This window comes from Macrobrachium nipponense, chromosome 2 (genome assembly GCF_015104395.2).
Source record: "Macrobrachium nipponense isolate FS-2020 chromosome 2, ASM1510439v2, whole genome shotgun sequence".
NCBI classification, from domain to species: domain Eukaryota; kingdom Metazoa; phylum Arthropoda; class Malacostraca; order Decapoda; family Palaemonidae; genus Macrobrachium; species Macrobrachium nipponense.
In genome coordinates, this window is record NC_087201.1 from 74,529,033 (window position 1) to 74,549,032 (window position 20,000).

At 33.0% G+C, this 20,000-nt stretch overlaps 1 pseudogene; it reads right to left on the reverse strand.

Moving 5' to 3' along the window:
* LOC135221213 (zinc finger BED domain-containing protein 5-like) overlaps positions 1 to 3,327 on the reverse strand; it is a 39,146-nt pseudogene extending 35,819 nt beyond the window's left edge.
* Positions 3,328 to 20,000: the final 16,673 nt, after the last annotated feature.

Sequence of the window (20,000 nt, forward strand, 5' to 3'; positions counted from 1 at the left end):
TCTTAAAAAAAAAAGAAAAAAACTACCATTTACAGCAGCAGGTTAGTAGTTTTCAGTTCCCTTGCGTATTGAGGTAGCAACCACAAACCACTGCTGGTTCATCATCTATGGTTAGTTATATTGCTCGCGTGATTGGGCCAACATCCATGGTGGAAGTAGGCGTTATGGATGATGACAACCCAATGCCAGGTTTTAGACACTTACAAATTATGGCTATACGTCATTTTCTTTAAATACTACATAATACACAATGAAAGACTCAGATACTTTCACCAATGTAACAAATTCATATTCGGTAAAAAGATGGAAAGAGAGAAACAGAAGAAAAATATTAATCATGGCACAGAGGTAAAGACAAAAAGTTGATGGAGAGAGAGTTTCTGGGTAAGTGGCAGTCTAATATGACTTAACTAGCGAATGAGTTTTTCAGTGTGTATCATTTGACGGTTTTGTTGGTGATGTGAGGTTAAAGCAACGACAATGCGCTGTCAACTGAATATAACCGTCTACCTGTCCAATTGTGATTATTGCTAATGTAAAATGCCATGGTCATGAAAACTATTGATTCACAATCAATATTATGGTGTTGACCCTTTTTTAATTGTCATAAAAGTCTATACCAAAGGTTTAAGGATAACGCTACCCCATTACCTGTGGTATGAGGTATACTTTTGGTAGCACATTTTGCACTCAAACCCCGTATCGTCAACAACAAAAACTTGATGATCACTTTCTTAACGATATTAGATATAGAGTTATATACTTGTTCAGCTGCTTTGGGGTTTCATAGTCAGCGGATTCGTGTTCACTCTCTGGACCAGCAGAGGTAACGGACTTTTGAGCACGATATTAAGTTCTGTGTTTTTGTCTCCAATCCCCATCCCCAGGTTTTTAGTGGTACTAAATTACTGTGCATTTCAGGGCAGCGTCTTATTGATTTTCGTCGATAAAGATTTTACCAAAGCATCGGGTATGGATCGTATTTGAAGTTGCACCCTAATTGACAAAAATATAGTGATGTCTGTGTAAATAATAAAGGCACTTACCAGAGTAAATCAAGGGAATTTAAAGGGAAACTTAGCTAAATTTAGTAAGTAGCCAAATAGTTGACCTTTAAAAAAAAAAAAATATTAAATGAAAGGCTAGGCAAATCATTGTCGAGAATTATGATAATATTACAGTTTCCATTGGTGGTACCACGGATAATTGATGAGAATTTGTTATATATACATATGACAATATTATGAAAATTAATTTTCTAAATATACATATGGCAATATTACCACTTTCATTGTACAATGTTACGTTGACTATAGGAATTCATAGCAATTATAAAGCAATTTCTATTTACCCTTTGACTATCAGTTATACAAAACCTTTAGAATTGGTGAAATACACTCATATTGAAAGGAAAATACAATTATTCACAAGTGTTTGGTACGATATTTTGGCCCGATATACCTGTTAACCGTGAATTATAATAAACATAGCCGACGAGAGGGTGAGGGCAGCCGATCATTCATAGGTCAAACCCAGGTTATACGTGATGGCTGCTTCACCTATGGCAAAAGACTAGCAAATTGTCCTCGTGGCTGCAAAACAGCTTTCATGTCCCGTGTTTTTGCAGTATGCAACAAAGAAAAGAATCGTATGCGGCGTATGCTAAATATTACCAGGTAAGGCGATATACAAGCACCGAACGATTTAGACAAAAGGACAAAGGTGACCCTCTTTTAGGGGTAATACTCGAATGACGAGTATGAAAAAGAGAGGTATGCAAATGTTTTGTTTCTTTCAAGGAATTTCTACATTTCATACCAAGAGTAAACAATGGCCGAATTTTCTTGACTGCTAAACTATCTCACTGACTAGCTGCAACGACACTTTTTAACAACTTACCTATTCTACTGACTTTATACACACACACACACACACACACACACACACACACACACACATATATATATATATATATATATATATATAATTCATATCTCTGTATATATATATTATATAATATTATATTATATAATATATACATTTGTGTATATATATAAATTTGTCAATTAGGGTATACGGCATTTGTATTTATGCATATTCTATCATCCTCTTCCCTGATGGCGAAGTATGAATAATACAATAATGATGACTATAATAATTATAATGATACTACATGGCCGTGTGCATAGGAAAAACAAAGTATGTTATAAAAGGCATGTTATTTCATTTACTAAATAATGGTGTACGTATGTAAGACTGTGTATATTTCAAGTTAAAGGAAACGTGATTTGCGCCATTGAACTGTATTATACCATTAATATTCTCATTTGATGCCTATTCCCTTATTGTACGCCACTTAGGTTTTGAGTGTGTGAAACAAAATAAGAATTGCATACACCTACTATTACCATTACCACCAGCATCAGAGTTTTCATTCATAAAGTATATGGGCTGGCGTCTAGTAAAGTACGTCATACTACAGTGTCAATAAGCGGGAAGGCCTTCAGTAATGAAGTTTTAGTAGCCTCTATCTAGGATCCTACTAGATTTACCCAAGTTTCCCTTTTTAATATTGTAAAAATTAATTCTATCTATAGCCAGAAGACTGGAGATCATTTCTTCTTTTTATGGACACCTACGTTTCGGGAATCCTTTCCCATCTTCAGGGAAAGGATTCCCGAAACGTAGGTGTCCATAAAAAGAAGAAATGATCTCCAGTCTTCTCGTTGTCCTCTTCATTATTAAACTTAAGCTCAACAGGAGCGAAAATCTTTTAAGATTCTATCGACGAAAATCAATTAGACCCGGCCCTGAAATTCACAGTTATGTATTGCTTACTCATGTCATCAATTTTGACAACCATGTGCAGGAGCGATATACAGCCTAGACTGCATACTCAACTTATTAATGCCAACTAACATTTCCAGGACCAGACAAGCTTATTTTTTTTCTTCTAATATAATTCTTTATAAAAGTACTAACCTCTGGACTCCTGTAACCTGTTTGGAACATCTATATTGCGTGGGGGATATCACAAAATATTATTAGGTTTTCAATAAAAGTAATTTCTCATTTAAACGTACACAACTCCATGCACAGTAGTGCATTAAATAAGCATGTTAACGCAATTTTCAGGCAACTTAAACTTTGATCTATTTAAGCGGTGTAAGTCAAGTTCACCGCTCGTTTACGTAAAAATTACGTAAATCGCTAGTTCCCTTGGGGTTACCTGCCGTTCTCACCTGCTTGGACGTACAGCTTCTCTTTCCTAAATAACCCAATAGTGTTGCAACGTCTTTCCCTCGATAATCCGTGTTGAGTTGACATGCCCGTTAATTGCTGCAGTCCTGAATTGTAATTTTTTTTGTTAAGTTTTTATTCAATAAACTATTTACAAAACATACAACAAATCCAGAACTACATACATTTTCATCTAAAATACATTGCTTTTGATGTTACAAAAATTCTTTGTGAAATACTTTAACAATTTCTATTTCAAAATGGCCATGATATCTCTCAGGTTATTTTATAACGGAAGCTTTTATTCTATTTAAATCAAAAGTTCAGGAACATTCTTGTCTTTAAACAACCATATGTTTACAATGTAACTATGACAAAATTAAAGTTGCCGTGTTCCTTTGTTTCTTCGATGACTCTGGGAAATCAAAATATTTCATTCTAATGAAATTGCAGTGAAAAGAATTGAAAAATAGCTTCCAAACTCCTCTTAACCATATTATTACGTTTGCAATTCTCTTGCAGAAATATACCATATGAATATTTGATTCCTCAGCATCACAGAACTGGCAATCAGAATCTTTAATTATTTTCATTTCTTTTAACCTTCTTTTACTAGGTAATATTTCGTTAATATATAATATATATATATATATATATATATATATATATATATATATATATATATATATGTATGTAATGTATGTGTATATATATACGTATATATATTATTTCCCTATCAGCTGCAGAAAGAAATTTCACGTTGATGTTTTCTCAAATCAAATGCCAATTATAAAAAGGGTATCTACTCTCAACAGTTGGCTGTACATTTGGAAATAAGCTCACAAATATAGTTCTCGATTTAAGAAAAGGAAAATTCTGAACTGTTTTATATTTTATAACTGTTACTAAGACCTCAGAATACATAGGTGGCATTGCACATGAATTGTCTCTGCCTTAAATTTCCGGTAAACAAGCGTCTTCCATAAAAGACTTACCATTCCTATCCCTCCTTCAATCATTACTTATTAGTTTGGCATATTTGACAGGGAAAGGGTAATTATGGGAAACATACCATGTCTTTGAAAAAATCAAGGTATTGACAATAACAGCTTTTTGATGAAATGTAAGTCTTCTGTTGTGGAAGCTCGGCAGTGGAGGCGGAGCTAATACTGTGACGTCACAAGAGTAATACTTCTCGTGCTTATCCATTGAATTACTTAAAGAACCTTTAGTTTTATACATTTAATCCATATCGCATGGTGTTTTTAATAAAATCTTGATAAAATCTGAAAAGAGGTCACATGCTTGATGGATTTTATACCCATTCTCTCATTTAGTCACCAAGCCTTGTTTTATTTCACATAAGACATACCAGTTTCAACACACATAACTACTCCAGCTTTCTTCATATGTTTATTCTTTACTTATTTATTTGCTTACTTACATACTGGTTTGCTGTATTCTCTTCAAGTCAGTCCATTTTTATAACATGACAACTTGCTCTCGCTCTCTCTCTCTCTCGCTCTCACTCTCTCTCTCTCTCTCTCTCTCTCTCTCTCTCTCTCTCTCTCTCTCTCTCTCTCTCTCTCTCTCTCTCTCTCTCTCTTTCAGCTAGTAATATTATCAGGATTATAAATAATTGTTAAGAAATATATTTAGTTCTGTCTCTGTGTTCATACCTCACTTTGAAAAGCAACTTTTTTCTTATTTATGCTAAAGGTTAGAATGATAGATTAATTATATTTTCCAAATCTTATTATGAATACTAATTGTTATGCAATGAATACAGAGAAAATGTGGATGCAGGCAGTGTAAAAATTGGCAGTTGCATTTGCACAACTTGACCACCAAAAAGAAAACAATATAAAAATTATAGGAATTACATCAACGATATGAGGTATCAAAGGAATAAATGATAAAGACGATGATACAGAAAACACATTTCCAGCAAATTTCTCATAAGCACTTCATATCACATAAATATACATCCGCACTTAAGTTTACATATAACACAAACTGTATACATAAAGGTAATAATTATGCATGCCTCAAAAGATTATGATATTTTCGGAAAAAAAGTACAAAAAGGTATTCGTCAGTCTGGCTAGATGTAACTGATGACGTTTCACAAGGGGAGGGGCTTGATTTCAGATCTTCCACGAACGCTTTTTTTTTATATATAATTTTTGCGTACGTATATAAATTTTTCTGCGCGCTTATGGGTTTGAAAGTAATTGTAATTGTAATGTGTCATACACCAATTGAAAGGGCATTCTTTGTAATTTTACGTGGTATATGGCAAAATGTGATAAGATGAAAATTTACGTAAGAAAAATGTGGTAAATATTTACATAAAATTAAAAAATTTATGGTCCGTCTTTGACCTAGAATTCCTCGAAAATTTCTGAGACCGCCTATCAGTTTTATTTATGCATTATATGGTAAATTTTATCAGCTTTCTAATCCATTTTTCAGTTTCTTTCTATCATCGTCCCTTAGTCAGCTATGCTACGAAACGTGAATGTATGTAGGTTGACGGATGAAGTAATTGCACATTTATGTGTGCATAGATACTTTTTTCTGTGCGCGTTTGTGGGTTTGAAAGTAATCGTAATTGTAATGTGTCATATATCATTTGAAAGGGCATTCTTTGTATTAACGTAGTATACGGCAACATGTAATAATATGAAAAGTTATATGAAAAAAAAACGCCATCGTAACACAAGTTATATAAAAATGTTATCGTAAATATAGTTTCATAAAGATATGGTCCTTTAGTAACTGATGACGTTTCACAAGGGGCGGGCATAGGTTTTATTACCGCCTCGTGAGCAGACCCTATATACTTTGACTCTGCCTGGAACCACATAAATACAATAGTCGGTCGACACAAACTCGCGCAAAGTAAACTAGCGTCTTCATTTGATGATTTGAGTCGTTCCTTATAACCTCGCCAGGCCCAAAACAGATTTTGCGTGACGAATACCGATGTATAAGAAAAACTTTTTAAACAAAAATCTAACTTATGTGATAAAAATTATTTTGTGAATTTCCATTATGTTTCATCAAGGAATCGATTCCAAAATAATTTCTGAGTGAAACTTCTGTCGGGATCGGAAGAAATATTACTTTTATCTGGTATCTTCGAAAATCGACTTTTCATAATAGTAACATTATTAACTGCCCAGTCATTCCTTATAAACCTGACAACTTATGTCAAACAAATCCTTTTTAATTCTCTCTCTCTCTCTCTCTCTCTCTCTCTCTCTCTCTCTCTCTCTCTCTCTCTCTCTCTCTCTCTCTCTCATAATTCTTTAACTGCACATTTTGCACTCAACCCTATCGTCATCAAAAAAATCTTTATTATTGCTTCCTTAACGATGTTAGAATATAGAGACTTGACTATATGCCCAAGAAAACTGCGTGCTTCCCGCTCCTCATTCTTGTGCCCATATATCCTTACGGTGTGATATCTGTTGGGTCTTCAATTAGTTACTTGTTCAACTGTTTCGGTGTTTCATAGTCAGCGAATTCGAAACTCTCTTGATGGCTAAGGGAACGGACTTTTGTACACGATAGTCCCTGCACGATTATGCTTACCTTGTCTACTGTAAAAACACGCTCACTTTCACTACTGTATGCTTTAACAAAATCTAAACAAAGGATACAATATACGCCAGCAACTTATTCTTGCTAGAATGTTCATAGGCGTATTAGTATATTTAAAGCAAAAGTTGAATACCATCGTCTTTTTATGTGAAATAAATGCCTTCAATTATTGTTTACATCACCAGATTATTCAGAACAGGTTAAGCTATACTATTGTAGCGGAGAGGCCTTTTCGGTGACGGATTAAACCAAGCACTTTGGAGCAGAGCGAAATTTTCTTAATAAAGAATGATTTGGATAAGTTATTTTGTCAAACGTTCCCAATATGTGGTCATTTATTTATCATGAAACATGCGGTAATCACATTAATTAGTACTAAGAAACATATTGCATGCGTTACATTTCATTGTTTGGATCATATGACTGACAGTGAACGTAATTTTCTGTAACCGTAGGTTCTGTATGTACTGGGAACTGGAAATAAAAGTAGTCTGTATTCTTATAATTCATTACCAGTACATTAATAGAACGTCTTTTATTTGTACACACACACACACGCACACACACACACACACACACACACACACACATATATATATATATATATATATATATATATATATATATATGCGAAGAATCTTCCCCATGTTTTCAGATGATAAAAAAGGTTTCGATGTTAGCATACCAAATACTGGTTTAATGTTTCCACGTAGTTACTGGATAAGATATCATTCCAGGACTCCAGATATAAAATTGCAAGAAAACGAGAGAGAGAGAGAGAGAGAGAGAGAGAGAGAGAGAGAGAGAGAGAGAGATGATCCCTCAGCAACAGTGAACTTTCGTTGAAAACAGGTTAATCGATACGAAGCCCAATAGGTAGAGAAAATAAATTATTAGGTGATCTTCGTCAAGTTATCAAGTACGTGATCCAGTGAGACATTATTAACGTCATATTGCAGTGACATCGAGAAGTAAATTCCTTGAACTGAGCCAAACTCATGCGGCCTTTCAACAAAATCCATGACGCGAAGTATATGTGAACTCGAAAGTTTGGTAATCATCGAGATGATTCATGTTATCGTATTATTTCCTTTCCAATATATATATATATATATATATATATATATATATATATATATATATATATAATATATATATATATATATATATATATACATATGATTATATATATATATATACACATATAAATATATCTATACATAGATATATATATATATATATATATATATATATGATATATATATATATATCAATATATATATATTATATATATATATTGATATATATATATATACTATATATCTATATATATATATATATATATATATACTATAGTATATATATATATATATATATATATTATATATATATATATGTATATATATATATATATATCTATATATATATATATATATATTAGATATATATATATATAATATATATATATATAGATATATATATATGTGTGTGTGTGTGTGTGTATATATATATATATATTTTAACACATATATATAGATTCGTTTTCATCACCTTTTTCCCTTTAATTGAACTAATTTAATTTGTTTAGTTCACAGAATCAATCATTAATACTTTTCAGTTACAAACATTAAATAAGCATTCCCAGCTAATGGACAGGGCCTTCAAAGAGCATGACATAAATTCCGAGGTACCATAGTATATGGCTATTTTGGAGCGAATGGTTCTCTACTGTCATTGGCTTGTGATGTCATACCCCTCGGCGATGATTGGTTGTTGCCGTTATTTGTTAGATTTGTGAATGACGTTGTGAAATGTAGCCATGAATCATAAATTGGAACAAAATTCTCATAACTTTTTTCCCGCATTTCTATTGTCTTCTTTATATTTAGCAAATAATTCTTTTGAATAGTTTGCCAAGTATCATATTACAGGGGAAACAAGTACTTAAAGATTTTTATTCCCATTCGTCCCCAGTAGAGGACATTAAGCCTTGTGCAATATGATCAGTATTCAGAAATTAAATCTCCGAAGGATTTCTTTTTTGTCTGTTTGGTGGCATTCATTTTTTATCCTTATTGGCTTATTTTGATGTTAATTCCGATGAGATACTTAATAAGAAGAATTTCATAGGTTATATAAATCAACTTAGTTAAAAAAAAATGTAAATGTGTGTGGTACACTTAATTCTTTTAGGCTACATGGAGACTTTTTTGTTTAAATAACCATAGTCACTATTTGAAAAATGTCTAATATTTTTATTAGAAATGATTTCCATTTTACAGATAGTAATTTTGTTCCAAATTATTGTCAGAAATGATTACGTAACCTAAGACATCGCAGAGTAGACGACGGCAGCAACAGCCAATGGCAGCTTAGAGATTTTGCTGCATGTCAACTCATACAGACAGGTAACTTATAAGTTTTTTTTGTCTTAGGAGTACATCTCGTCACTCAATCGCAGAGCGAGTTCCGTCCCCCCCCCCCCCCCCCCCCCCCCTCCCCCCCCCCCCCCCCCCCCCTCCCCCCTTCCCCCACCATCTCCTATATAACAAGCATGGCAGACAGTCTAATCTCGTCTTTCTGCGTGAGCGTGTTTAGTACAGCCTGAGTGGAACGTGGCCAAGAACTATATTTTAATAAACATTTTCTCCTTAAGAAGAAAATCTCTACGAAAAACGAAAGCCACATTTCAGTTACCAGTGTACTACTGGTTAAAGTTGCAGTGTATATAACTACCCCAGTTTGCAGCTCTTCTGCTTTCCCAAAATGACGAACATTAGTGAGTTACTGGTACAATGCAGTGATCTGGAAAAAGATATTAGATAGAGGGAACGCTATGATAGTAATAATGCTAAGAATAGTGTTTGTTTTGGTCGATAAGACTTAGATGGGTAATCACTAATAAATACAGGGTTTTGGCATATAAACTATTGTCTTTTTGTGAAAATGACGGAACGTTTTAAGCTATAATCTTCTCTAACCTGTAGCTTTTGCTTTAAAAGAACCTTTCTGACATTACATAACTTGCAAACTCCCTTTGCCTTCCATGCTGACAAACTTTATTTATTTATTTATTTTTATTTACACCCATGTGCCCTCCTGAAATTGCTTTTCCTAACATTCATTTCAAACGCTCTAATTTTTAATCTTATTTGCGTGATTCGCATATGTCCTAACTTGTAACTTGTAACGTTTATTTATTTCTCGAAAACGCGATACTAATGTATACTGAAAAATCATAGCTCTAAAAGGAACTGGAAACCTTTCAGAATCTCCACTTTTGTCTCTTTCTTTTTATTTAGTTTGATATATTTGATTTAAATCGGTCCTTTTAAAATATCTTAGTCAAGGCAATTTTCAACATTGTAGGAAGTAGTTTTTACCAGCAATTTCCGTCAACTTACTTTTCATATATGTATAAATCATGGTCTTTCTATTGACGTTTCTGTATCACTGAAAAAAAATCAGATGCCAACTACAACTGAAAAATGTGTGAAAATTCAGCCTATGGGACAGGGCCTTCGAATAGCTTAACATTAAATCGTGGAACTACCTCGTCTCATGGTTAATTTGGCGGGAACGAATCCTTACTGTCGTTGGCTACCGATGAAGTCATAGTCTAGTCGCTGATTTGTGGCTGTTAATATTTACTACAATGGTGAGTGACGCTTGCAGTAATTGCAATGAACTACTACTGTGGAAAGGCTTTGCCATTTCTCAATAACATTTATATAATTCTACTGGGTGTCCATAGCCATTGTACTTTAAGAAAAAACATTCATACGAATAGTTAGCAAAGAAGTGAGGGATAAAGTACTGTTTTAAGATTTTGATTTATATAAGTATTTTCGCCCTTCTGTCACACTTTCTGTAGTTTTGTCTTCAGTTTCTCTTATATATATATTTCTCTTCGGCATATATATACGAGTATATATAGATCCCCTCCTACGGTCAGTCTTACTAACTTTCAATTCCAACTAATCCGCAGATATTTAGGCATAAATCCATAAATCTAACTTCCAACATTTATCTTTATATCGGGAAGATGATGCTAAAATGCACTGCAAAATATCAGTTCAAAAGGAATTGGAGGTCTGTGCTATATGGCAACTGTCACTGACAGAGTCGTAACTAATGACATCATCAAGCGCCAATAATATGTAGACTAATATTCTGCCAAAAAGGAGGGAACTATGTGGAGTTCCTCCAGTTATGCATTGCTGTTTGATAGTATTCCAAAAAGATGCCCATATGTCAGAAAATTCCGCCGTTTTCGTTTTTAGCGTTTTTTTTTCTTGTCTTTTGTAATGGATATATATATATATATATATATATATATTATATATATATATATATATATATATATCATATATATATATATATATATATATATAATATAAAACATTTTGTTAATAATGACTTAATTACTTGATATGATTATTAAATTGAGGTCATGCCATTTTTTCGTTTATGATGTTCATGTATTATTACTTTTGTTAGTTATAATTTGTAAGTAGTGCTTTGAGAATGTGACTTTAAATGGCGTGTTACCAATATCGAACTGATAACTGTATGTATAAGAAGTTTTATTTTTCTTTAAATTATCTCACAATTAAATAAATTTTTAATTGTTCATGTGTAACAGTCATGAATCAATGGTATGGTTTAATTCAACTTAACAGAAGTACACACACACAGTATATATATATATATATATATATATATATATATATATATATATATATATATATATATATTATTATATCACGATTCCGTACGTAGCATCAAAAAGTTTACCCGATTATTAATTATCGTTTAGGCAAGATAAAGAAATAATTTCTCTCGTTTTACTTATTCAAACTCTTCAAAAGGTTCTAGAATAAATCGGAAGTCATGGATTTTTTTTTACAGCATTCAATTTTATTTTGTTTCTGTCAAAACCACTTATGTTCTGTGCCCGATTAACCGCCTTTTTTGCAAGAAATATAGAAACTATTTATTGCACCTCTGCTACAGACTTTTATTAAGCTTTATAAAGAAATATTAGAAATATTTTGTAACTATGTTAAAGGCAAATAATTTCATAGAAACTGAGCTGTTGCAGAGATGGAATTAATGAGCACTTCAGCACATTCTTCTCATTGGTGTTTCGGAGTTTTTCTTATCTATTTTTATTTATTCACTAAAAAATTTCTTTAAAAAATGTTAATTAATTGTATTGAAGTTTTATTGCAAAAGACCTTGTATAGGAACTGACATAAAATATGGCCCTTCTGATATTTGATTTAGATACCAGTTTTCTAGTTGATGTAACAAATCTGTTTAGGATATGGCCTAGAACGAAACAAATTGTGGCCCTTATGCTTATGCTATAAACATAGTTGACATTCAATTCAGCATTCTTCCTATTCTTGTTAAATAGAAAATGCTGCACTTTGATTTCTATAGTGAAAAAATTAGGAATGAAAATGGTTCCTGTAGCACTTCATGCTCTAGGGTAAATTGATGAGAGAGGAGTATAACCAGTTAAAATTTTAGATTAAGATTTACTTTTCAAATTGAAAGAGATAATGTGGTTTGAGATCGGTTACAAGCAAATTCCAGTCATTCTCTATAAAAAAAAGCCTTACAAACTATTGAGCCATACTAAATCGACTTATGAGGTCTTACCCGAAAGCTTATCAATAAGCACGATGACCCTGCTTCCTTAGGAGCTGACATGGCGGGAAAATCTTTGACTTGTCACTGGCTATTGAGGTTGTCGTCTACACCAGAGTCAAAGTAACAGGGTCTGCTCAACTCGGCAGTGGGGGCGGAGCTAATACTGTGACGTCAGAAGAGTAACACGACTTGCGCTTCTCCACTGAATTACTTAAAGAAGCTTTAGTTTTTATACATTTAATCCATATCGCATGGTTTTTTTTTGATAAAATCTGATAAAACCTGTAAAGAGGTAACATGCTTGATGTTTTTTAATAACCATTCAAAGTATATAGGGTCTGCTTAACTCGGAAGTGGGGGCAGAGCTAATACTGTGACGTCACAAGAGTAACACTCCAGTGTTTCTCCACTGAATTTCTTAAAGAACCCTTTGTTTTTATACATATAATCCATGTCACGTGGTCTTTTTCATAAAATCTTGATGATAAAATCTGTAGAGGTCACATATTTGATTTTTTTAATACCAATTCTCTCATTTAGTCACCAAACCTTGTTTTATTGCACAAAATATACCAGTTTGAACACACATAGCTACTCCAGCTTTCTTCATATGTTTATTCTTTATTTATTTATTACTTACCTATATACTGGTTTGCTGTATTCTCTTCAAGTCCATTTGCTTTTAACATGACCAACTCTCTCTCTCCTTCTCTCTCTCTCTCCTGCTCTCTCTCTCTCTCTCTCTCTCGCTCTCTCTCATCTTTTCAGGTAGTAATAATTATCAAGATTTTAAATGATTCTTAAGAAATGTATTTAGTTCTGTCACTGTGTTCATACCTCACTTTGAAAAGCAACTTTTTTTATGATAAAGGTTAGAATGATAGATTAATTATATTTTCCAAATCTTATTGTGAATAGTTATTGTTATGCAATAAATACAAAGAAAATGTGGATACAGGCAATGTAAAAAATGGCAGTTGCATTTGCACGACTTCGCCACAAAAAAGAAAACAATATCAAAAGTATAAGAATTACATCATATACGATATAAGGTATCAAAGGAATAAATGATGAAGAAAATGATACAGGGAACACATTTCCCGCAAATTTCTCATTAGCACTTCATATCACATAAATATACTTCCGAACACATAAGTTTACATATAACACAAACTGTATACATAAAGGTATTAAATATGCATGCCTCAAACGATTATAATATTTTCGAAAAAAAAGTACAAAAAGGTATTCGTCAGTCTGGCTGGATGTATCTGATGACGTTTCACAAGGGGCGGGGCTAGATTTCAGATCTCCCATGAACGCTTAATTTTTTATCATTTTTGCGTGCGTAGATAATATTTTCTGTGCGCGAGTATGGGTTTGAAAATAATTGTAATTGTAATGTGTCATATACCAATTGAAAGGGCATTCTTTTTACTTTTACATGGTATGTGGCAAAACGTAATAAGATGAAAAATTATGTAAGAAAAATGTGGTAAATATTTACATAAAATTTAAAAATTTTGGTCCGTCTTTGACTTAGAATTCCTCGAAAATTTCTGAGACCACCTATCAATTTTATTTATGCATTATATAGTAAATTTTAACAGCTTTCTAATCCATTTTTCAGTTTCTTTCTATCATCATCCCTTAGTCAGCTAGGCTACGAAACGTGAATGTATGTAGGTTGACGGATGAAGTCATTGCACATTTTTGTGTGCGTAGATAATTTTTTCTGTGCTCGCTTATGGATTTGAAAGTAATCGTAATTGTAATGAGCTATATATCATTTGAAAGAGCATTCTTTGTAATTTAACGTAGTATACGGCAACATGCAATAAAAGGAAAATTTATATGAAAAAACGCCATCGCAAAAATAGTTATATGAAAATGTTATCGTAAGTATAGTTTCATAAAGATTTGGTCCTTTTGTAACTGATGACGTTTCACAAGGGGCGAGGATAGGTTTTAGTACCGCCTTGTGAGCAGACCCTGTTATTTTGACTCTGGTCTACACTACAATGTCCAAGGTTACGTCATCATTCACTAAGCTATTTGCAGTGACTTGATAAACTCCAGACATTACGTTTTTGGAATAATTTCAGTGGAAAGAGTGTACAAACATAGGAGATTCGTTAGCATAAACAAAATCATTATTTCTATTAATGAAAGCATTTTTAAGCAAAATTCTTTTAATGGAAATATCATTGCTCAATTGTTACTATGGTAACCAACCTTCTCCATGGAATCTATAAAAAGGAGTTTAACCTCAAAAATAATTGTTCAACTTAGGCCTGTACAGTATATAAATATGAGGTATTTGAGAAATGTATTTATTAGAAATAAGATTAAAATATTCTATTACATACAAAATTCAAGCACAGTTAAAAATAAATTTATATTTCATTGAAGACTTAACTTCCGACAGTTCGCAATACTTCAGAGGCATTATGTCACCAGAAAATAGTAATTGGTCACCCTTCAGTGGCGACGATTGAAGAATAAGGATTTTCAAAAAAAAAAAATTCCATTAAGATTTGCCGAGTTATTCATACAATTTTCTTTGAAGTACAATGAAACGGAGAGCCTTTTCAAATCACGATACATGACAACGATTCACAATAGCATTTGTCCTACTACCAACTGGCAACTACCAATCAACGCCGAGGCCCATGACGATATCAGAAACCAGGGTTAATACAGAACAGTTCGCGCCAAAGTAATTATTATATTGGCGAGTTCTTTGACTCTTATGTTATGCTGTCCATTAGCTTGAAAAATGTCCGCACCTTTTCTGACGTTGCAAACAGCGTTTTCCTGCATAATCCTATGATGATAAAATGTATTGATGATGAACTAGTGGTTCCTACTGAAAATTGACGTGGTTTGTTTAGAACACAAACACCACATTAAAACCTTATTTTTGCGTGATGAACGATATATCGTAAAATAACTTTGTTTAAGGCATTTAGTTATACTAGCACCACTAACATTAATGAATATTTTACCATATAGCATTCCGTTGCATTTCTTTCGTTTATATTTTCCATACTCTATGGCAAAACCATAACGAAATGCAGAACCTAGCACTCAAAAATAAAATGCATGTTGGGAACATTTTTTTATACTCAGTTTAACTTTGTTGTAAACGCCAGATGTGGCAAAAGCAAATTGAACGTCAATATTGACCTATTGTCTGGCAACAAACAGAATGCATAAAATCTCGAAATATTGATAGATTTTTTTAACGTTATTGGCAATTAACTTTTGTTCGTGTACTTTATTAAGAGTGCAATAGGAAGCCAGAGTTTTTATTTTTTTTTTTGAAGCCCACATTATTATTATTGCTTTTTTTTTCATTTTACACTGAATGTTTAGTCATGTTATCGTTACTCAGATTCTCATCCCCTTGGACTTTTCCGCTTCCAAAAATTCAACGCATGACCACCATAATGAGCAAATGAAAGTTCTAAAATGCCACCTTTATCACTGAAAGAGCTGAAGGCCTCTTTCTCCTAACCAGATACGCACACTTGTACACGGACACAGAAAATGCTTTCTGATTATGCATAACCACTGAATGAATTACTCTGCCACTTTTTAAACATACGTTAAGCTCAAATGTTTTTTGGTCTGGAGGCTTTCCCTGTGCAATCATTATTACTCATATTAAAAACAAAAAGTATTGTGATAGGCTTATGCCTAAAACTAAGCTATTTTCGTCAGTAGTCAGAGTGTTTAGGTATCATAATTACTTATAATTATAAATTGTATTTGATATAGTTATATGTCATGTTAGGTGTCTCTTGTTGAAATTGTTATATTCGACTGGAACGTGTTCTGTCAGCTCCTATTATCTATGATATGCTGAGAAATGAAGGCTGAAGTTTTCAGTACGTATATTTATTAATTGATTTGATTCTGCATTTTCGTTTTGCGCAAGCATGGGGGAGTATTAGTGTGTATTCTTGAACGATCATCGATGGTCAATAAAGGAAAATTCACCCCATCCCCAAAAATAAATGAAAATTTCAAGTTCTTTTGTTTGTATTATATTAGTTTCTTAAACGTGATGAAAATGTACTCAGTCATGTTCATAATCATTTCGAAATAATTTTGAATAGCATACATGTACAACGCATCCCTGCATTCGATTTGATGATAACAGACGTCTTTGATATATGTTGGAGTACGGTTTATGGAAACTTTGATATCTAGTGGGTTGTCCACTATCCTATTGACATTTTGCTTGTAAGATCCCTAAATTATTGAGAGGAAGAATTTGATCACAAGCCTAAAAGAAGTAGTTTATAATTATGCAAGGAGACTCACTATTATGATCACTGGCAGATTGAAATCAATACCCTTGCACGTATTAACGATATGGTGACAGACTTGTATATTTACTCATTCAGAGATATGCAAGAATTTGTCCGAAATCAATATCCAACCATGAATTAATTATAGGATGAGACATACCTTATTCTTAATGAGAAAAATCATAAATTTGCAAGAGGTATCCAAATGAATATAGCATGTCTGACCATTTAAATTGGAGATCCATTTAGTGCTTAATATTAACTTAGGTAGGAAATGAGAATTTGAACAAGTAACTGGCATGTTATTTTCATACAAACTACATATATCCTTCATCATTCTTGGTAGCCCGTTCTTATAATTTGTTTCTTTATTATTGACAGGCACATGTTTTGCTAATTCTGCAGCAATTACTATTGTAGCACAGAAAAGATTTTTTCCGTACAAATTACGAGAAACCCACCAATAAGAAGAGTTACTATGATTTCAACAGGTCTATTATGTCAATTATGTAAACCGTTTTATATCGGATTAGTCAGTTTATAGACACCAAGACTAGTGGTAGCTGAACCAAAAAGGAGATTTTTGCAGTAAAAAACGTTTCACGATTTGGAACGCCACTTTTCTCATATTTTCAGAAGGTTTCTACCAAATGTGCTTTTCATGGACACAGGAATTATAGCAGATCTTTTAAATCCGCGATTCGAAGTGGCCAGTTATGTTGACATTTCGAAGAATGTCGGGCAGTCGTTCATGAGCTTGTTTAGTTCATCGCATATTACTGCAAGATGATTAAAAAAGCTAATACTTGTATAGAAATTTACGAGATTTATAAACAGAGTGGCTTTTCTCGTTTTTTTTTTCAGAACTTTAAGCATATCAATATCACTATTGCATTCGAAGTATAAAATAACGAATAAATAGACAAAATATGAAAAATATACCCAGTGGGTGCCAAACAGAAAATTATCCTCTCTTGCAGTATAGTATCTTATAAATGAATAAATATTCGTAAAAACTGAAATAAATATACTTACGTAATTCCAGTCAATGGAACAGTTAATTTTTCAGCGACCGACACTAGACAAAGAATACCTAGTAATAAATGTCTTCATTAAACCGAAAATGATTACTGAGAAGCAGGTAGAAACCCGCCCCTTGCTGTGACCAGCGCCTCTTCCGCAGTCCGTATACCTTTGACACCGCTATTTCCACCACTGTTGACAATCCATTTAGGTGATTTGGGGCTTAAACCCTTTTATATTTTAACAGTGTTAAGGTTTTTTATTATACCCATTGGCCAATGATAATAATAATAAAAAAACGGTGAAAAATTGAAATGCAGCTCAAACAGCTAAAATCAATAGATAAACAAACATAAATTGCTTTCACAGTTTGGGCCTTTTGGAATACAAATATTGACATGATTTCATAAATCCATCATCTAACGTTATTTTATCCTCCCGTTTCGCGATATCAGCATAAAGCACATAAGTTGAGAGGTACTGCGTGCAAAAATTAAGAAATGATATAATTCCAATTAACGATAATGAAATTACCAGTTTCAATATTGCCAAACTTTGAATGTGATTAACAGACAATGTTGTTTTTGCCACTTGCTTCCCTTTCAGCAGGGAACAATGTTAGCCGAAAGCGTGATCATATATCATCTCACATAGTATTCAGAATCGACAGGCATATGCTTAAAGATAGACAGGAAACCATGAAGTGAGTGTACAGTTCAAGATTAACCAGTATAAAGTATATTTTAGTTTTGAAATTCATCCTCACATCTTTGTAACTACACGACTCTCTGATACCTGCCAGATCTAAACAAAAACTATTAGCAACCTGGTATTCACGGTTTGGGAGAGAATAACAGCAACAAAAATAAGAGTGTCCACGCGTTGAAATATTTGATTAACAACAATCATGTCATAATTGAAGACTCGAAACAAAACGTTTCAGATTACTATTTGTGGAAAACTGATCAAAATAGTTGTAAGGATATTTAACCATCACTAGTATCTATTCTGTTTCTAACTACTTGAACTACGAAAGTGGCCAAGAATACAGAAACTGTTCTAGGTTACAAAGTTTATATAAAATAGTGTTCTTGTATCTAAGTCAAGGACAACGCAAAAATAAAGTAATTTTACTCTGGACTTACAACCGTAAAAACATATTACAAATAACGATGATATTATAAATGGAGACGACCCTTATCATAGCTATTTAGCATTACAAAGCGGAAAAATAAGCGTCCGCTAGTCTTAACACTGGTAACAGGTATCGAAATCAAAGTTTTATCGGAATTTTGCAAGCATAATCATCTCTCTCTCTCTCTCTCTCTCTCTCTCTCTCTCTCTCTCTCTCTCTCTCTCTCTCTCTCTCTCATTAAGCTGCTTCCATTAACATGGCAAGTCTACCGATGAAAACTAGGCAAAGATCAATGACACATTCGTAATTACACTGCTAAAACGCGGATGAGCCTCCAGTACATAAAATCCCCACACGAACCTTTCATACCATCTGTAGCTATGGGGATTAAGCAATGGTATGTTCCTTCAGTTTCTGATAGTCTGAATACCAGAGGGAGTGGTAACTGTTGTCATCTGTTTTCAAAGAATCCCGCTCAAATTTTAAGTTGATGTAGCTGAATGAGTAATCTGAATGGCGGTTCAATAATTCTGACTTAATAGATTTTGGCATTACTTCTTAAGAAGTATTTACTTCGGGTCAACCTGAATTTAGACCAGCGAAACTTCATTTACAAATTATTGGTAGATGAGTGCATGTGGTCTGCTTGAACAAGGGCCAGTAAAAAGCACAAAATATTGGATAAGTAGAAATTTCTTGGCTTGAAAAGCATTACTGACTTCATTCCAAAAGTTCTGTATCTTCTTAAGATAATTCCAATTAAATATGAGAAGAAATCAACGAATTTCCGAAAAAAAAAAACCGACGGCATAAGTTTTACCAAATTTAAAACACTGATAACCAGTAGACTAACGACGATTAATTTCAGCTTTTAATGTACCGTAAAACCGAGTCAATGCATCGCTAAATTTCCATTTAACCTTCATTAGCGAGCGGCTCTGATGAACATATGTCGAATTAGAAACAAATTGTAACATAGCGCTGCCTTTCATTATCAGCTGAAGGTAATGATG